The sequence below is a fragment of the Tenrec ecaudatus genome, chromosome 18, assembly GCF_050624435.1.
Source record: "Tenrec ecaudatus isolate mTenEca1 chromosome 18, mTenEca1.hap1, whole genome shotgun sequence".
In the NCBI taxonomy this organism is placed as follows: domain Eukaryota; kingdom Metazoa; phylum Chordata; class Mammalia; order Afrosoricida; family Tenrecidae; genus Tenrec; species Tenrec ecaudatus.
The window spans coordinates 16127847-16149731 of NC_134547.1; the positions used below are offsets into that span (position 1 = coordinate 16127847).

The 21885-nt window shown below is 41.3% G+C and overlaps 1 protein-coding gene across 1 annotated transcript in view; it reads left to right on the forward strand.

The window, feature by feature from the left end:
• LOC142431619 (cell adhesion molecule CEACAM6-like) overlaps window positions 1-21885 on the forward strand; it is a 74760-nt gene that overhangs the window by 40193 nt on the left and 12682 nt on the right. The gene's annotated exons all lie outside the window — the stretch shown is intronic.

Below are 21885 nucleotides of genomic sequence, written 5' to 3' on the forward strand. Positions count from 1 at the left end.
TGACGGAGAAGGAGCTGCCTCCTCAGAGGGAGTAGACCGTGGTGATGTTCAGGCAAACTGACCAAAGTGACTCCATTTTGTTGACCTGCGCACTTCCCCTTCCTTTTCAGGTATCCCACCTGTTGAATGATTTCAGAAAGTACTCATATGTGCCTAGAATCAGGTCATTGAAATTAACCTTTTTATTCTTTACTATTGTTCCTTTTGATGTTGCAATCCAAAGTTTGTAATCAATCTTGCTATTATTGAAAATTCTTCCTTTTTGATGTTTCAATTAGTCCATTAATATCGTTTTCTGCTTCTGACATAGGATTGCTGAAGTCCCTAACAAATGAGCCAAATAATTTTTGCGGTGTCTCTCTTCATAAGCTCCCTGATAATTTCACTAGGGCCTGCAGTTTAGGGAAGTAATTTTAGCTTCCTCAGTGCCAGCTAGCTGAATAAAAGGCTCTTCTAAGTTTTTCAAGGCATTAGAGTGGCTGTCATGTATTTGAACTTGCAACAATGTGAGTGGATAATTCTGTGGGCATGAAACCTTCACAACGTTGGTGATCACATGAGAGAATTTTCCAGGAGCAACAACTTGCTCATAGCAAACACCTGTTTTCACCAAAACTTCTTCAGATGGAATACACAGACATCACATGGCCTACAGCTGTAAGAACAGGCAATGGAAAGCTCAATATTAGCAGGCAAAATCATTCTAGGGGACTGACTGTGGAACAGACCATAAATTGCTCATATGTAAGTTCAAGTTGGAGCTTAAGAAAATGAAAATAAGTCCAAGAGTGTGAAAATGCAACCATGTGGCTTGACTGAAAGCAGATCATCCCAGAAATATGTTTACATGTGTTTATTGATCATGCCAAGGCACTCAACTGTGTGGATCATAAGAAGCTGTGGGCAACCTTGAGAAGAATGGGAATTCCAGAATACTTCGCTGTGCTTCCGTGGAACATTCACATGGATCAACAGACAATTGTGAGAGAACCAGGGAACACTGCAAGGTTCAAAATCAGGAAAGGAGGGCGTCAGCTGTGTTTCCTCTCATCGCATTTCTTTGATCTGCATACTGAGAAAATCACAGAAAGCTGGGTGGCATGGAGAAGAATGTGGGGTCAAGATTGAAGGCAGGCTTATTAACCTTTTATATTTGGATAACACAACCTTGCCTGCTGGCGATCATAAGGACTTGAAGGGCTTGTTGAAAAAGGTTAAGAAATGTAGCCTTTGATATAGATTAAACTGCTTGGAAAGAATACACAAATCCTCACAAATGGACCAATGGGTAACATCATGGTATGGAGGAAAAGTTGACATTGTCAAGGATTGTGTGTGCCTTCTTTCCACAAGCAATGGCTATAGAAGCAGCAGTCCAGAGATCAAAAGACATACTGTGTTAGGTAAATCTGCTGCACAAGACTTCTTGAGAACTCTGAATAGCAAATGTGTTACTTTGAGTAATAAGGGTCACCTGACCCAAGCAACACATTTTCAATTCCCTCATAGATATGTGGAAAGTGGGCATTGAATAAAGAAGAGTGAAGAAGAATCCATCCATTTGAGTTGTGGTGCTGGCAAAGAATATTGAAATTACCGTGGAGTGCTAAAGGAAAAGCCAGGTGTGTCTTGGAAGGAGGGCAGAATGCTTCTCAGAGGCAAAGTCGGTGAGCCTTCATTTGATATACATTGGACATATTGTCAGGAGAGACCAGTCCCTACAGAAGGACATCATGCTTGGTATCATCGAGGGGCAGTGATAAAGAGAAAGATCCTCAAGGAGAAGCTTTGACATAGTGTCTGCACCAATGGGAACAATTGTGAGGATGGTGTAGCACGGGGAAGTGCTTCCTTATGTAGCACATTGGGTCCTTATGGGTCAGGATGGACTCAGTAGCCCTTATTAACAACAACTAACTTGAACATGAACAAGCATTCCTCAGTTGCCTGCTGAAAGTGAAGCCCCAAATGGCCACAGCAGAAATAAAGAAGTGGAAGGGTTGCAAAAGCTATTCTGGAAATGCATTACACAGAAACCCATTGGGACATCCTTACTGTCATAAGATGGGAGAGAAACAAAAGTAGTGAAGAGTGACCTTTCGGAAGTACAATGCCAAGCCTTATTCTCAAGGGTGCTCAGCTTCATGTTAATTATCTGCACTGAGGATGATAATGTCCAACGATCTGAAATAATTCAGAGCATCCACATTGGTGTTTGAAAGCAATCGCTCAGAAAATAAAGGGTTTTCTTGAACAACATCTTTTAAAATATCAGTGAATGGCTCATCTCAGACTGGCACTCAATTGCCTCATTATTGATTATTTTAACAGTAGAAGATTCTATGATTAAACACGAATTGACACAAAGTCTAGATTAATATACTAGGAAATTCCTGTAAGTAGAATGATACCTTTTTATAAAAAAATAATTTTGTTGGGAGCTCATCCAACTCTTATCACAATACATACATTCATTGTGTCAAGCACATGTGTACATTTGTTGCCATCATCATTCTCAAAACATTGCTTTCTATTTGAGCCCTTGGTATCAGCTACTCATTTTCCCCTCCCACTCCACCCTTCCCTCATGAACCCTTGATAATTTATAAATTATTATTTTTTCGTGTCTTGCACTGTCTGATGTCTCCCTGGACCCACTTTGCTGTTGTCCGTCCCCCAGGGAGAGGGTTAATATGTAGATCCTTGTAATCAGTTCCCCCTTTCTGCCCCACCTTCCCTCCACCCTTCCAGCATCAACACTCTCACCACTGGTCCTGAACGGATTATCTGTCCTGGATTCCCTGTGTTTCCAGTTCCTATCTGTACCAGTGTACATCCTCTGGTCTAGCCAGATTTGTAAGGTAGAACTGGGATCATGATAGTGTGGGGGGGAGAAAGCATTTAGGAACTAGAGGAAAGTTATATGTTACATTGTTGCTACACTGCACACTGACTGGCTTGTTTCCTCCCCATGATCCTTCTGCAAGGCAAGTCCAGTTCCCTATAGATGGGCTTTGAGTCCCCACTCTGCACTCCCACTCATTCACATTGGTATGACTTTTTGTTCTTTGATGCCTGATACCTGATCCCTTTGACACCTCGTGATCACACAGGCTGCTGTGCTTCTTCCATGTGGGCTTTGTTGCTTCTATGCTAGTTGGCTGCTTGTTTACCTTCAAGCCTTTAAGACCACAGATGCTCTATATTTTGATAGCCAGGGACTATCAGCTTTCTTCACCACATTTGCTTATGCACCTGCTTGTTTCTCAGTGATTGTGTCAGGAAGGTGAGCATCATGGTATGCCAGTTTAATAGAAGAAAGTATTCTTGCATTGAGGAAGTACTTGAGTAGAGGGCCAATGTCCATCTGCTTCCTTAATACTAAAACTATAATATATGTACATAGATCTATTTCCCCATGTTTATATTAAATATATTTATATGTGTACATGCCTGCATTTAGACCTTTATAAATGCCCTTTGCCTCCTAGTTCTTTCCTCTATTTCTTTTTACTTTCCTTTTGTCCCACTATCAGGTTCACCCTTCATTTGGGTTTCAGTAATTCTTCTTGGTTACATTGCCCTTGATCAACTACTACCAGTCCTCTTACACCCTTCTCACCACTGATTTTGGATCGCTTGCTGTTTTCATGTCCCTGGGTTTGTTACCACCACTTCCTTTCCCCCACCGCCCTCTCTTCCATTCCCCTTCACCGCGTTTTCCCCAAACCTTCTGTCCTGTTGTTTTCTCTTCCAGATTGTTTATCCATTCTATCTTATCTAGATAGACCTGCAGAGATAATAATATGCACAAAACCAAGACAGAGCAAAACCAAGCAGCAACAACAACAAAAACAAACACAAAACCAATGCCAAAAAAAGAAAACCCTGTAAATAGTTCAAGGTCTGTTTGTTGACTTTTAGGTGTGTTTTCCAGTCTAGTCTGATGGGGTGCCAGCCCCTAGACCCAAAGTCTATTTTTGGTATTCCCTCAGGACTTCTTTGTTCTGCTCCCTTTGCTGTTCTGTTGCATGCCCTTAGTGCTTTGCCTCGGTGTGGTGGGGTCAGATGAGGTATAATTGCCACACTGTGTCGACAGTGTTATCCTTTGTAGTGTTTTGGGTCAGTGAGGGATAATGTGTCTCATAGTGGAGCCGGCCACATGGTCCTCTCTGTGCATTGGCTTCTCTGAGCAGGGATTTCGTGTTCAAGGCTTGGTAGGCCAGGATGTGCTCCACTCTCTTCCTCCCCCTTCATGTGCTCTGCTCAGGCATGCCCCTCTCCCTGAGTTGTAGCTTCAGTACTGTCCTCTGAAGTAAATTCTTCTGGGTTGAGGGGCGGCTGTCCATGTAGTTGGGATTGGAGCCGTCCCCTCAGACCTCTCTTCTGGTTCCCTGCTTCATGCTGGTATGCTGCATTCACATCTCGGAGCACCCGGTTGATGTCTGGCCCATCTTTCCCTGTGGAGATATAAACAATACCCTCTCCCTTCTGTGGGTTACTGCCCTGTTCCCATGCTACACATTTCCTGTTTTCCCCTGCCACCTTTTTAGTTGGCTACCCTACAAATCTCTGGATTTCAGCTGGCCCCTGCCATACTATCTGGACCTTATCCCAGGAATGTTTGTATACAGTAGTTTTTTTTCCTATGCCCCCTTTGCATTTTTTTTAAAGCTTACCTCAGTGGACTCATGTTGTACTTGACCTTTTGCGCTTGGCTTACTTTGCTTAGCATAATTTCCTACAGTTATTCCCATGGGGTGATGTGCTTCATGTGTTCATCACTGCTTTTTAGTGATGCATAGTATTCCATTGTATGTATGTACCACAGTTTTTTAAATCCATTCCTCTGTTGATGGAAATTTGGGTTGTTTCCAACTCCTTGCAATTGTGAACTGTGCCACAATGAACATTGGAAGACATGTCTGGCCATGGTTTGTTTCTTGCCTCTTCTGGGTATATGCCAAGTAGGTTGTATGGTAGCTCAATTCCATCTGCTTTAAATATCTCCAAATCAATTTCCATATTGACTATCCATACCTACAGGTCCACCAGAAGTGGATGAGAGTTCCTATCTCACCACAGCCCCCCCCCCCAACACTTCTTGCTTTCTGATTTTTTGAATTGCGCCAACTTTGAGGGTGTTAGGTGGTAGCTCATTGTTATTTTAATTTTCATTTCTCTTCTGGCTAATGATCGGGAACATTTTCTCATATGTTTATTGGTCATTCAGATTACTGCCTTTGTGTAACTTCTGTTCAGGTGATTTGCCCACCTCCTCAGTGGACAATTGGGTTATTTTTGGTTTTGGAAGTCAGCAGAGTATGGGCTATTTTAGTCATAAGGCCTTTGTCTGATATATCATTGCTAAAGATGGTTTCCCAGTCCGTGGGTTCTCTTATTACTCTCTTAGTGAATTCTTTTGATGTACACAGGTGTTTTATCTTCAGTATATCCCACTTGCCGATTTGTGCCTCCTCTGTGTTTGTGTCCTTCCCTATTTCTGATAGCCTATGTATTCCCTGCGCCAAGGTTCTCAGGTTAGATTCACTTCCCTCATTGATGGTCCTAATAGTTTGGAGTTTTACCTTGAGGTCTGTGATCCACCTTGAGTTTATTCTTGTGCATGGAGTGAAAAGAGGGTCTTGCTTCATTTTCTACATGTAAATATCCATTTTTTCCAGCACCACTTGTTAAAGTGGGCATATGTTTCCCATTGGATATTTTTTGGGCCCTAATCAAAGATCAGTTGTCTCTGTATTCTGATGATTTTATTTCTGTGTTTTCAGATCTTTTCCAATGCTGAGTCTCTGTCATTATAGCAATACCATGCGGTTTTGGCAACTATGGCTGTATAATGCGTGCTAAAGTCAGGTAAAGCAAGTTCTTCCACTGTGCCCTTCTTCTTGGAGAGTTCTCTGCTAATTCTGGGCTTCTTCCCTCTACATATGAAGCTGATAATCAGTTCTTCCATTTCTTCGAAGAAAGATGAGGGTAATTGTATTGGGATTGCAATAAACTTATACAGTGCCTTGGGCATAACTGACATCTTTACTATATTGAGTCTTCCAATCCACAAGCATGGGATATTCTTTGATTTGTTGAGGTCACTCTTGGTTTCTTGTAATAGTGTTCTGTAGTTTTCCCCATATAGATCTTTTGTTCTTTTAGTCAGGTATTTATTTCAATATTTCAATTTGTGTTTGGCCATTGTGAAGGGTGTCAGCTTTTTTATCTCCTCTTCTGAGGTCTTATCTGATGTGTATAACAGTCCGATGGACTTCTGTTTGTTGATCTTGTATCCTGCCATTCTGCCATACACCTCTATTGCTTCCAGTGTTCCCCTTGTGGAGCTTTTGAGATTTTCCATATATAAAATCATATCATCTGCAAATAATGATAGTTTCACCTCTCCCTTACCCAGGCGAATATTTTTGATATCTTTTATTTGCCTTATGCTGTTAGTTAAAACCTCCAGTACGATGTTAAAAAAGAGTGGGGACAAGAAGCATCTTTGTTTCCCTTTTTCAGTGGGATTGTGTTAGCCTTTGCTCCCTTGACAACCACGTTGGCTGTTGTTTTTTCATATATAGGTTGTAATGTCTTGAGGAACTTTCCTTCTATCCCTATCTTCTTGAGTGTCTTAAACAGGATTTGGTGCTGGACATTGTCTAATGCTTTTTCCACATCTATCAATATCATCATGTGGTTCTTATAGTTTTTCGTGTCAATGTGGCCAATGATACTAATGGTCTTTCATATATGGAACTATCCCTGCATCCCCTAGTATGAATCCCATTTGGTCATAGTGAATTATTTTTTATATATACTTTTGTATTCGATTGGCTAATGTTTTATTAAGGATTTTTTATCTATATTCATTAAGGATATTGGTTTCTAGTTCATAATTCTTGTGCCATTCCTGCCCGGTTTTGGTATCAGAGTTATACTAGCTTCATAAAAGGAGTTCTGGAGTTTTCCATCTTTTTCTATGTTCTGGAAGGATTGGTGTCAGTTCTTCCCTGAATTCTTGGTAGAATTCTCCAGTGAAGCAATTTGGCCCGGGGGTAATTTTTATTGGTGATTCCTTGATAACCTTGTCTATTCTATTGTTATGGGTCTGTGGAAGTTCTTGATGTTCATCAGGGATAGTCTAGGGAGGGATTGTTTATCCAAGAATTTGTCCATGTCTTCCAAGTTGTTGAATTCATTGGAGTATAGTCCTTAATAATACTGTGTAATTATTCTTTTGATTTCATTAGGGTTTGTTGTAATGTTCACTCTTTCACCCTTATCCTTGCTATTGATACTTGTTTCCTCCTTTCTTTGGTTAGGTTTGCCAGCGATCTGTTGATTCAGTTTATCCTTTCAAAGAACCAGCATTTTGCAACATTTAGCTTTCACTTCATTTTCTTTTTTTCCCCTCTCCTGAATCTCAGCCCTGATTTTTATTGTTTCTTTTCTTTTGCTATTAGGATTGTCCTGTTGCCTCTGCTCTAGTTGTACATTTTTTGCTGGTATATAAATCATGAGTCTCTTCCTTTTTCATGTGTGCATGTATTGCTATGTAATTTCCTCTGATAACTGCCTGTGTCCCATAAGTTTTGGTACATCATATTCCCATTCTCATTGATTTCTAGTAGCTCCCTAATTTCATCTCTGATCTGTGCCAGTACACGCTCCTTTTGCAATAGAGAGTTATTTATCCTCCAAAATTTGCTCTTGTTTTCTTCATCTTCCTTTTGTTGATTTCCAGCCTTATGGCACAGTGGTCAGAGAGAGAGAGAGAGAGAGGTCTGTATGATATTCATGTGCTCACATTCATGTAGATTCACCTTATGCCCCAGCATGTGGTCTATATTCAAATATGTTCCATGTGAGCTTGAAAAGAATGTGAATTTATTGTATTTGGATGAAAATCTCTATAGGTATCTATCTGGTCAAATTGTCTAATTGTAGTACTTAGTTCTCTAGCATCCTTGTTGAGTTTCTTTCCCTGTGATCTATCTTTCTCAGAGAGCAGTGTACTGAAGTTACCTACTATAATTGTTGAGACTGTGATTTCTTTTTTCATCTTTTGGAGCATTTGGTTGATGTATTCAGCGTTCTCTCATTTGGGGAATATAAGTTTACAATGCTTAGTGGTTCTTTGTCCACTGTCACCTTGAGCATTATATAGTGTATCTGCTTATCTCTTATTATGGTTTGCACTTTGAGGCCAATTTTACCCCAGCTTTTTTATGAATTGTTGTTTGCTTGGCATGCCTTTCTCCAGCCTTTGATTCTCAGCCTGTTTTTTTTTTTTTTTGTCTGTAGTCCTGAGATGTGTCTCTTGCAGGAAGCAGATTGATAGGTTGTGTTTTCTAAGCCAGTCTGCTAGCCTTAGTCTTAATGCCTGAGTTCAGTCCATTGAGATTCAGGGTTATTGTCTACATCTGTGGACTCTGTGGTGTCATCTTATGTGTTGGGTGTTTTCCTACCTCCCTTTCTTATATCCGTGTGTTCTGCGTGTGTGTGTGTGTGTGTGTGTGTTTCATTCTTGACTTCTTTCCCCCCTTAAGCCAATGATTCTTGTGTGCCATTTTCTCTTTTTTTTGCCCCCTGGGTGGGGTTGTTCTATTTGGCAATTTCTTATTCATGCTTCGTGAGTGCTGTTCTTCTGCCCATACTGTGTTGGCAAGGATTTTGTAGGTCTGAGTTTCTTCTAATGTGTTCTTTGAGTTTTTCTTTTTCTGGGAAGACTCTTACTTGATCGTAATTTGGGTGAGTAGAGTATTCTTTGGTTTCAGTTATTTGCCTTCACTATTTTGGAACATGTTACTCCACTCTCTCCTCTTCTTCATAGTGTCTGCTGATAGTTCTGAGCACATTGTTATTTAGGAACTTTTATATGTGATATCTTGTTTTGTCCCAGCTGCTCTCATGATTTTCTCCTTTTCCTGAAAGTTGGATAATTTCACTATTATGTGACTTGGTGATTTCTTCTTGGGATTCAGTCTAGCTGGTTTTCTTTCAGCCTCCTGGATGGTTGCCTGGTTTTCATTCATTAAGCTGGGGACATTTTCCTCCAAGTATTCTCTCGCTATTATTGCAGAGGACTTCTTTGTTTTGTCTTCGTCAGGTAATCCAATTATTCTGATGTTATTCCTCTTCATAGCACCAGACTTAGCATTTAGATTTTCTTCAGCTTCTCTGATGATCTTTTAGATTCTTTTTTGCATTCATTAGTCTGCTTGACTTTCCTCTAGGTCTCTGGGTCGGTTGTCTACCTCGTGCAGTCAAATGGAGAAATCTATGAGTTTTCTACTATTTTTGTTATCTCATCCCTAAGCTCTTATATTTCCCTTTGGTGTATGGACTTTAAAGATAAAGTCCATCATTTCATCCTTTTTCTGTATAGTTTTCCTCATGTCCTGTATCACTCCAAGCAGCATTCTGAAAATTTCTTTCTGTGGCAGATCGATGTCTTCTTCTTCTGTGCACGTTGTTAGGTTCAGTACATCTTCTGTCATTGCCTTTTGTTTCTCTTGTTTTTGTTGTTGTTGTTGAGGTCATTGGGGCTGCTTGCTGTTTGCATCTCATTGTTTTAAAAGAGCCAGTTGCCATTTTCCAGGGAATCAAAGAGCATTGGCTCTCTCTGAGTTACATGTAGGAATTCTTCTTCTAACTTCCTGCAGCTAACTTCACTATGGTCTTGGCCTACAACTTTATCCTCCAATGGGTTCACTCTTTCCATAGTCATCCAGTATTCTATCATTTGGTGGGCAAGTTGAATGGTCCTCTCAGGGGAAACTAGTTAGGTTGTTGTGGACCCATGAGGATGGTGCTGTTCTTAGTGAACTCAGAAGAAGCTGTGGTGGTGTGGTCCATGGCGACTTGGGGCACTACAGGGGGTGTGTATGGGTGTCCGTTGAAAATGGGCTGCCATAGAAGGATGGTGGGCTGCCACTTAAGTGTAGAGCACCAAGAACGATTGGTGGAATCTCCCTGGTCAAGTAGATCACTATGAAGGTTGGGCAGAGTTTCCCGCAGCAGCATGAAATGTAGGTGAGTGTTGGCTGATCTGGCTTCAACTGTGTGAGGTGCTATGGCAGACAGGAATTTCACTTGGTCATGTGGGACCACAAAGGATGGATAGGAGATTCCCCACCATGCAGGCAGGGTTTTCCGTGAAAAAGGTGGGGGGGATTTCCCCAAGTGTTAAGCGGGACAGAGTAGAAATTGGGCAGGATATCCCAAGGTGGATGGTGGGTGGACTTACCCCAGCCTTGGTATATGCAGGAGAAGTTGGAGCCCTCCCAGCTGGGTGGAAGGCAGGTGTAAATGCCCTAGCCTAATGGTAATGGTCTGGAGGTAGCCAGTTGTCAGGGTAGCCAGCCTATAATAAATCATCACAGATCCAGTAGGCATGATTATACAGTGATAATAAGTAAAGATTATAGTAATGTCATAGAGAATATGAGAGATAGAATAGCGATTGAAATAATAGAGTCAGAGACATATTTCATAGTGCATGCTCACCTCAGCTCCTCTTGATGATATCGGACAGGTGAGAGAGCAGGAGAGAGCGCTTCTTTATTGCTAACCAAGGCTTATATATCTTTGGGGACGTGCAAGCCCCCTAATTACAGGTAAAGACATATGTCACAGGAAGGGCTTGCACTATAGGTAATACAGTAATTATATGGGGACAATCTGGGGGTGTACACACAATATGAAGGGGAGTGATTGGGGGCACACATGTGACAAGAACGTCGGACCCAGGACTCAATATGGCAGCCTAACCTTGGTCATCTTTGAGTGGGCTCCACCTCCCTGAGCTCTCCTACAAGGAAAAAAATCTACTACTATCCTTATCATAAGGGAGTGGGCCCTACTTAGGGTGGGGCAGACTATACAGTCTGATTACTGTAGATGGCTGATAACCCTTAGGGACAATAACCTCTCACCTACTTTTGTTGACCTCCAAGTGTATAGTCATTCACCAAATGTAACAAGCAGCTAGGTTTGGCATATATTTGGGGGACACAGCTTGGGAGAATCTTTCTGTTTCCCACAGGCAGTAGTGTGTGAGAGAAAAGGGATAGAAAAAGAATAATAGAGGAAAAAACAACAACAAACCAAGCCCCCTGAGACTGTGTGGGGGATCGAGAGAAGTGAGGGGAACAAAAGTAATAATATCATTGAGCCCTGATCCCTGACCATGGGACTGGAATGCTTTAATCCCTGCCCCGAGGTGGCGGCAAGCAATGGCTACTTTGAGATAGAGCCTCTGCGCCAGCTTTAAATGATCCCAGCTCTGGTGGAGACAGTGAGGGGTTAAGGTCAAACCCTATCCCGTTTCCACTGTGGCAAGCTAAAAGCAAGGACTCCTCAGAACCTAGTGGATCTATGCCTACTTATCTTAATGATGTTCCTTCTGCGACTCAGCAGTGTAGAATTTCCCTCTTAGTAAGTCTCCTGTGCAGATTTCTGGGGAGTCCATCTGGTATGTGTCACTCAGGTGCCGTCTTCCCGCAAGTTTTGTCAGAATGATACCTTTTAGGGATAAACTATGACACATTTAATATAAGCACTGAAATTTTAATGAATATGGAATAATTAGTCTAGAATATCAACACTGTCAATAGAGTAAAGAAGATCATGCCTAACCCTATTTTAAGCAGCATTCTCTGTGCTTCTTTCAAGATAGACTTGTTTTTTCTTCTGGCATTCCATGGTATATCCAAAATGTTTTACCAACACCACAATTCCAGAGCATATATTCTTCTATCTTATCCTGCTTTCTCATACTTATCAAAAAACACCATGGCTTTGTAGGTTTCCCATGGTCCTCGAAGTGATATTAATCCTTTTTAACACACTGAAGAAGGTCCTGTAAAATTCTATCATGCATTCCCCAAAGTCATATCTATCACCCAATTCATATTTTGAAACTGCTGCACCTAGTACGTTTCTTATTTTCCAGTGTCAATCAGCAGGCATCATCAGTGCATCCTGAGTACATGTTGCGTCCATTTCAGGCTTTGAAAGACCGTAATGCTCTTCTGTTCTTCATCGTTGGCATCACTGGTTGATGTGCTCCACTCCTCCTTGCTTGTATAGAAATATTATTTTACTGGAAGAGTGACACTTCAACATAGATACTGTCTTGTTCTTTTTTATGATGGATGTGCCTCTCTGCTTTTTCACATGTTCATTCCTGGAACAGCAATGACAGCATCTGCTCCGTGGACATCTGTTTTCCACCTGGGGGCAGAGGGGTTACAGGTTGGACTGCTAAGCAAGAGGTCTGCCGTTGGAGCCACAGTCAGTCCTCCAGAGAAAGATGGAGCTTTCTGCTCCTGTAAAGACGGACGACTGGAAACCCTAAGGGGCCTATCTACTCCAACCAATGGGGTCGCTGTGAGTCAGCTGACTCAACAGAAGTGAATGACGATATCGACGTGTATGCCTTCTGTTCTGTCAGAACTCCTAATTTACTCATTGCTACTTCATACATCCCACTTTTTGATTACTGACTGATGTTTGAACTCTATATTCTCACGTTGAATTGGGACTTGTTAGCAATATGCCGGTGGCTATGAGTTGGAATCGTCTTGATGGCAGTGAGTTTGCTTTTGGTTTCTGACCTGGCTAAGAGGATAAAGCAGGTCTGAGAGAAATTTTGAAGGACATCACTTGTAGGAAAGGTGTAAAAGTGTCATCCATAAGAAATTATACTCATGTGTTATCTACCAGCAGTGCACACAAGCAAGCTTTTGTCATCGCCAAGTTCACAGCGAAAAAGATCTCAGACACTCTACCTACTTTGTCCATAACCCTGGCACTGGCTTCAGAAGACCCAGACCATCACAGTCACAGTCTCTGGTTAGTGGTGACCTGGATCTCTGACACTGAACTCATGGAGAGAAGTCTATCCATCTGATTCAAGGAAGAGCCAACTCCCAAACCAAACTCACTGCCATCTAGCAGATTCCAAATCATCACAACAGGATAGAACTGCCCCTGTGGGTTTCCAAGACTGTAACTCATAGTGAGAGTAGTAGAAAGCCTCTTCTTTTGCCCTAGAAAGCCACACCTTTGTCCATCAGAGCAGCTGATGTTTTCAAACTGCTGACTTCTTGATTAGTAACAGCATTTAACCACTACACCACCAGGGCACCCTTCAAGAAAGAGCCTTGAAGTTCATTTCCATCTTGGAACCTTGGGCACACAGATTCCAAACCCTATTCCTAAGCACTGACACCACATGTGTGCAGACTGTTCCTCCCTGTGCTCTTCGTTATCCTCTGGACAGAACTTGGGCCCATTCTGCAATGAAGGGAGAGGCACTTAACTAAAGAAGTCTGAGGAGTGGGAGAATATACTGCAGGGGATTGTTGGTTTACTGATTTTGTTTGATTACTTGAAACCAACTGCTATATCTTCAAATAATCCAAGTCTAATTCTGTTTTTTCATTTCTCCATTTAAAGCCACACAGATCAATGTTTAAATCAGAAGGATAAGGAATCTGGAGGGGATTCAAGGCTGTGACACCTCTCTCTCAAAACATTAGCTTTAATAATTTACTCCTTGTATTTATTCATATATATATTATGTTTTTCCCTTTTAGTTTCAGAAATCAGTGCGTACAAAGAAAGACATAGTCTGTATCGTTTCACAGCCCATCTCATTATGTCAGAGCCTGACCCACACTACACTGGCCTGTATGTGGTTCCTTTTTTTATGGTTTTATTACGGGCTCATACAACACTTATCACAATCCATATATACATCATTTGTGTAAAGCACATTTGTACATTCATTGCCTTCATCATTCTCAAAACGTTTGCTCTCCACCAAACCCCCTGACACCAGCTCTTCATTTCCCCCCTCCCTGCTCACTCCTCCCTCATTAACCTTTGATAATTTATAAAATATTATTTTGTCATATCTTGCCCTGTCCGACGTCTCCCTTCACCCACTTTTCTGTTGTCCATCCACCAGGGAGGAGGTTATATGTAGATCCTTCTAATTGGCTCCCCTTTCCAACTCTCCCTCCCTCCACCCTCCCAGTATGACCACTCACGCCACTGGTCCTGAAGGGATCATCTGCCCTGGATTCCCTGTGTTTCTAGTTCCTATCTGTACGAATGCACATCCTCTGGTCTAGTCATAATATAAGGTATAATTGGGATCATGATAGTGGGTGGCAGGAAGCATTTAGGTACTAGAGGAAAGTTGTATGTTTTATCGTTGCTACATCGCACCCTAACTGGCTTATCTTCTTCCCGTGATTCTTCTGTAAGGGGATGTCCAGTGGCCTACAAATCGCTTTGGGTCTCTACTCCGCATTCCCCCCCCCCCATTAACAATGATATGATTTCTTGTTCCAATGATGCCTGATACCTGATCCCTTCGACACCTCATGACCGCACAGGCTGGTGTGCTTCTTCCATGTGGACTTTGTTGCTTCTGAGCTAGATAGCCACTTGTTTACCTTCAAGCCTTTAAGACCCCAGATGCTATATATTTTGATAGCCAGGCACCATCAGCTTTCTTCACCACATTTGCTTATTCACCCACTTTGTCTTTAACGGTTGTGTTGGAAAGGCGAGCATCATAGAGTGCCAATTTAATCGAAGAAAGTATTCTTGCATTGAGGGAGTACTTGAGTGGAGGCCCGATGTCCTTCTGCTACCTTAATACTAAACCTATAAATATATGCACAGAGATCTATTTCCCCATCCTCATATATAAATATATTTTCATATGCACATACCTTTATTTAGACCTCTATAAATGCCCTTTGCCTCCTTGCTCTTTCCTCTATTTCCTTTGACTTTCCTCTTGTCCCATTATTATGCTCAGTTTTCATTTGGGTTTCAGTAATTCCTCTTGGTTATATTACCCTTGATCACACCCTACCAGGCCTCCTACCCCCTCCTCACCACCGATTTGGGTCACTTGTTCTTCCCTTGGTCCTGGGTTTATTAACACCACCATCTTTCCCCTCACCTCCCCCTCTCCCATATCCCTCTGGAAATGTCAGCCCCATTGATTTCTCATCCAGATTGTTCGTCCAGCCTATCTTATTTAGACAGACCTGCGGAGATAATACCATGCTCAAAAACAACACAGCAAAACCAAGCAACAATATACAACAAACCAATAACAAAAACAAAACACACAAGAAAGAAGAGCATGTAGTTAGTTCAAGAACTGTTTGTTGGCCTTTAGGATTGTTTTCAAGTCCGGTCTGTTGGGGCACCAAAGTCCACCTTTGGAATTCCCTTTCTGTTCTGTTGATGCCTTCAGTGTTTTGCCTCTGTGTGGCGGGATCAGATCCGCACAATTCCCACACTGTGTCTCCGGTGTTGTCCCCTGCAGGGCTATGGGTCAATGAGGGACATAGTGTCTCATAGTGGGGCGTGCCATGTGGTCCTCTCTGTGGACTGACTGATATAATCCAGAACATCATCCTTAAGGCTTGATGGGCCACAATGTGCTGCACTCTCTCCTCCTACCTCTTCATCTGCTCCCGTGTGCTCCGATCAGATATGTCCCTCTCCTGGAGCTGCTGATTCAGTGTCATCCTTTGAAACAAATTCTTCTGGGGGAAGGGGCAGGTGTCCACGTAGTAGTTGGGATTGGGGCCGGCTCCACTGGCTCCCTATTCCATACCAGCATATTGCATTCACATCTTGGTCACTGGGTTGAAGTCTGGTCCCTCTTTCCTTGTGGAGATATAAACAATACCCTCCCCTTGGGTGGGTTAGTACACTGTGCCCCACGACCCAATTATTTTCTATTTTTTTCCATTCCCCACTTCCTTTTTAGTTGTCTACCATAATTATCCCTGGATTTGGTCTGGTTTCTGCCATGCCTGGTCCTTATACAAGAATGTTTGTATACAGTAGCTTTTTCCCTATGCCCCTTTTGAATTTTTTTTAAAGTTTACCTCAGCGATCTCATGTTGTACTTGTCCTTTTGTCCTTGGCTTACTTCACTTAGGATGTTTTCCTCCTGGTCATTCCATGCAGAGATATACTTCATACGTTCATCACTGCTTTTTGTGAATCATAGTACGGCATTGTATGTATATACCACAGTTTTTTGGGGTTTTTTTTTCGTTTTTTTTAAATTAATTTTAACAATTTATTAGGGGCTCATACAATTCTTATCACAGTTCATACATATACATACATCAATTGTATAAAGCACATCTGTACAGTCCCTGCCCTAATCATTTTTTTCTCCTCTTTTCTTTTTTTACATTTTTTTAGGGACCCATACAACTCTTATCACCATCCATACATATACATACATCAATTGTATAAAGCACATCCATACATTCCCTGCCCCAATCATTCTCAAAGCATTTGCTCTCCACTTAAGCCCCTTGCATCAGGTCCTCTTTTTTTCCCCCTCCCTCCCCTTTACCCCCTCCCTCATGTGCCCTTGGTAATTTATACCTCGTTATTTTGTCATATCTTGCCCTATCCGGAGTCTCCCTTCCCCCCTTCTCTGCTGTCCCTCTCCCAGGGAAGAGGTCACATGTGGATCCTTGTAATCAGTTCCCATATACCACAGTTTTTTAATCCACTCATCAGTTGATGTAAATTTGGGTTGTTCCCAACTCCTTGTAATTGAACTGTGCCGCAATGAACATTGGAGCACAGATGTCTGGCCTTTGGTTTATTTCTTGTCTCTTCTGGGTATATGCCCAGTAGGGGGATTACTGTGTCATGTGGTAACTCAATTTCCATCTGTTGTAGATATTGACAGATAATTTTCCATAGTGGTTGTACATACTTACAGGTCCACCAGCAGTGGATGAGAGTTCCTGTCTCCCCACAGCCCCTCCAACACTTGCTGCATTCTGATTTTTTGAATTGGACTATCTTTGAGGGTGCTAGGTGGTACCTCATTGTTTGAATTTGCATTTCTCTTATGGCTAAAGATTGGGAACATTTTTTCATATGTTTGTTGGCCATTCAGATTTCTACCTTCTGTGAAACTTCTGTTCAGGTTCTTTGCCCACCTCCTCAGTGGGCAATTAATTTTTGTCTTTTTGGAAGCTAGCGGAGTATTGTAGATTAGTCATAAGGTCTGTCCATGGACTCTCTTATTATGCTCTTAGTGAATTCTTTTGATGTACACAGGTGTTTTATCTTCAGTATATCCCACTTGCCGATTTGTGCCTCCTCTGTGTTTGTGTCCTTCCCTATTTCTGATAGCCTATGTATTCCCTGCGCCAAGGTTCTCAGGTTAGATTCACTTCCCTCATTGATGGTCCTAATAGTTTGGAGTTTTACCTTGAGGTCTGTGATCCACCTTGAGTTTATTCTTGTGCATGGAGTGAAAAGAGGGTCTTGCTTCATTTTCTACATGTAAATATCCATTTTTTCCAGCACCACTTGTTAAAGTGGGCATATGTTTCCCATTGGATATTTTTGGGGGCCCTAATCAAAGATCAGTTGTCTCTGTATTCTGATGATTTTGTTTCTGGGTTTTCAGTTCGTTTCAAATCCTCTGAGTCTCTGTCATTATAGCAATACCATGCGGTTTTGACAACCATGGCTGTATAATATGTGCTAAAGTCAGGTAAAGCAAGTCCTCCACTGTGCCCTTCTTCTTAGAGAGTTCTCTGCTAATTCTGGACTTCTTCCCTCTACATATGAAGCTGGTAATCATTTCTTCCATTTCTTTGAAGAAAGATGACGGTAATTGTGTCGGGATTGCATTAAACTTATGTAGTGCCTTGGACAGAACTGACATCTCTACTATATTGTGTTCCAATCCACGAGCATGGGATATTCTTTGATTTTTTGAGGTCACTCTTGGTTTCTTGTAATTGTGTTCTATAGTTTTCCCCATATAGATCTTTTGTTCTTTTAGTCAGGTATTTATTTCAATATTTCAATTTGTGTTTGGCCATTGTGAAGGGTACCACCTTTTTGATCTGCTCTTCTGTGGTCTTATCCAATGTGTATAGCAGTCTGATGGACTTGTGTTTGTTTATTTTGTATGGTGCCACTATGCCAAACTCTTCTATTGCTTCTAGTATTCCCCTTGTAGAGCTTTTGGGATTTTCAATATATGTAATCATATGAATGGCCAATAACGATAGTTTCACCTTTTCCTTCCCCAAATGAATGAATACCTTTGATGTGTTTTCTTTGCCTTATACTATTAGCTAAAACCTCCAGCACAATATTAAATAAGTGGGGTCAAGGGGCATCCTTGTCTGGTCCCCTTTTTAGTGGGATTGCGTTAGTCTTTTCTCCATTGACTAATACGTTAGCTGTTTGTTTTTCATATATAGCTTGTAGTGTCCTGAGGAATTTTCCTTCCATTCCTATCTTCTCAACTGTCTTAAACAGGAATGGGTGTTGGATATTGTTGAATGCTTTTTCTGCATCTATCAGTATTATGTGGTTCTTATAGCTTTTCATGTCAACGTGGCCAATGATATTAATGGTCTTTCGTATGTTGAACCATCCCTGCATCCCTGGTATGAATCTCACTTGGTCATGGCGAGTTATTTGTTTTATATACTTTTGTATTCTTTTGTCCAATATTTTGTTCAGGATTTTGCATCAATGTTCATTAGTGATATTTTTCTGTAGTTCTCAATTCTTGTGGTATCCTTGCCTGTTTTGGGTTTCAGAGTTATACTAGCTTCATAGAAGGAGTTTGGCAGTTTGCCGTCATTTTCTATATTCTGGAAGAGTTTGTGTAGGATTGTTGTCTGTTCTTCTGTAAAAGTTTGGTAGAATTCTCCAATGAAGCCATCTGGTCCAGGGCACTTTTTTGTTTGTAATCCTCTGATAACCTTGTCTATTTCTTCCACTTCTGTGGGCCTGTTGAGATTTTTGACATTCTTTGGGAACAGTCCAGGAGGGATTGTTTTTCCAAGAATTTGTCCATGTCTTCCAAGTTGTTGAATTCATTGGAGTACAATCCTCTGTCATACTGTGTAATTATCCTTTTTATTTCATTAGGGTCTGTTGTACTTCCCCTTTCATCCTTTATTCCTGCTATTGAAATTTGTTCCCTCCTGTCTTTGTTCTGTCGATTCCGTTTATCCTTTTAAAGAACAAACTTTTAGCAGTATTATTTTTTCCCTTAGTTTTCTTATTTTCAATCTCCGGAATCTCAGCCCTGACTTTTATTATCTTTTCTTTTGATATTAGTAGGACTGTCCTACTGTCTCTCCTCTAGTTGCTGTAAATTTTGTGCCAGCATATCAATCATGAGTCACACTTCATTTCTCAGGTGTGCTTATAATGCTATGAAATTTCTTCTGATAACTGCCTTTTCTGTGTCCCATAAGTTTTGGTAGGTCATGTTCTCATTTTCATTGATTTCTATTAATTTCCTAATTTAATCTCTGATCTGTGCCTTTATGCACTCCTTTTGCAGTTGAGAGTTATTCATCTTCCGATTTTTTTGCTCTTGTTTTCTTCATCTTTCTTTTGTTAATTCCCAGCCTTATGGCACAGTAGACAGGGAGAGAGAGGTCTGTATGATATCAATGTGCTTAAATTTATGTAGATTCGCCTTATGCCCCCAGCATGTGGTATATCTTTGAATATGTGCCATGCGGGGGCTTGAAAAGAATGTAAATTTTTTGTATTTGGATGAAAAGCTCTGTAAATATCTATCAGGTCAAATTGTCTAATTGTAGTGTTTAGATATCTATTCTCCCTCTTTAGTTTCTTTCCCTGTGATCTACATTTCTCAGAGAGTGGTGTATTGAAGTAACCTACTATAATTGTTGAGGCTGTGATTTCTTTTTTTCATCTTTTGGACTGCTTGGTTGACGTATTTAGCGAGGCTCTCATTCGTTGAATATATGTTTACTATGCTTAGTGGATCTTTGTCTATCATTCCCTTTAGCATTAAATAGTGTTCCTCCTTATCTCTTTTTGTGGTTTTCACTTTGAGATTAGAATTGCAACCACTGCTTTTTTTTAAATTGCGGTTTGCTTGGTATGACTTTCTTCAGCCTTTGATTCTTGGCCTATTTTTATCTGTAGCCTTGAGATGTGTCTCCTGTAGGTAGCATCTTGATGGGTTGTGTTTTCCAAGCCAGTCTGGCTCAGTCTTTTAATGCCTGAGGCCAGACCATTGATATTCAGGGTAACTACACTTAAGGACTAGTATCAGACTTATGGACTTGAGTTAGCCTAGGCTGAGATGGCTTCTGGATATATAGTGACTTCTTGATATAAAGCTGTTGTGTACACACAGCTGAGTGTTACTGGGTTTGTTTCTCTGGTCGACATGGTCTAACACATTTAGTAAATTTTCTAATCGTGCCTTGTGCCATTTTTGGATTGGATTATTTGTCGTTTTCTTATTAAGGTGTTGTAATTTTCTAGAGATGTTTAAAATGAGCCCTTTATCAGATTTATTGGTGCTAAATATTTTTCGCAAGACTCAGTGCTCTCCTTTTATCTCTTGATGTGCATTAATGTCAAATTTTCATAAAGTCCAAGACCTCTATTTTGTTTTCTATACTGTGGGTATTTGTCAGTATGTTCAGTGGTATATTTATGCCTTGTATTAGGTCCCTAAGGGGGTCCCTGCTTTTGATTGATGGTCTTTATTGTTCTATGGCAGTGGTTCTCAACCTTCCTAAGGCCACGACCATTTCATACAGTTCCTTTTAGTGTGGTGACCCCCCCCCCCCCACCACCACCACCATACGTTTATTTTGGCTGTTAAATCATAATGGGAAATTTGTTATTGTTATGAATCTAGCGACCCCTGTGAAAGGCACGTTCAATCCCTAAAGGGGTAGTGACCCACAATTTGAGGAATACTGCTCTAGGGTTTACATTAAGGTCTGTAATACATCTTGAGTTCATTTGTATAAAAGGTAGAATGATACATCATTACATACATTTGGAAAAATGGGTAGATTTACTTAAGAACCCCTTCAGGGAGGGATGATGAAATATGTCATAATAGAAAGGGCTAAGAACACCAGTCTCTTGTGAAAACTATAACCACTTCCCTCAGAGATTTCCGGTATTTGCTAGTCCATCCACACACCAGAAATTCTTTTTAAGGGTAACAAAACTTTCAGATGGAAACCTCTCCTTCTGAGAGGTTTTGAAGACTGTTTTGTGTTGAGTCATCTCAATTCTGTGTAAGTTATCATTATTTTTTCATCAAAATGGCTTCCCTTTCTCCACTTTAACTGTCCTATCCCGGGTGTCCTGGTGGCATAGTGGGTACTTGTTGGGCTTCTAACACCAAGGTTAGCAATTAGAATCCACCAGCTGCTTGATTGGAAACAGATGGGGTGCGTTCTACTCTGGAAAAGAGATAAAGCCTGAAAAACCCACAGGGGACTTCTATAGGATCGCTGTGCATCTGCATCCACTCCATCGCAGAGATTTTCATTTGGTTTGTTTTTGAACCCAGAGAAGGAGAGCTGTGAACACAGCTTGTCTCTATATATGAAGGTGTCCACTCGAGAGCTAACCTATAATTATATAGTGACACAAAACATTAAGAAAGGTTCACAGGTGTCACGTATCCCACCCGATGTCAAGATGCTGGACACATACGTTCAGAAGAGGTCATGGGCTGATACTCCAGAGTGGTTTAGCGCCCAATTAGGGAGATGCACCCATTTCCTAGTGAGGGGAGGGTTGCCCTCACCCCAGGCCCAAGCTTCATCTCAATCACCTTGGTTTCTCAATGAGCAGTTGACAAAGCCCTCCATGTAAAGCAGCAACATCAGTCTCTGAACTTGAGACCACTGTAGTCCTGGCCTGCCTCATTAGCCACACTAAAATCTCCACCTCTTGCCTCCACAATAGACACAGCTTTCAGCTCACTGAGAGGATAGTTCTGTACCAGGACAAGAACTCCTGCACCAT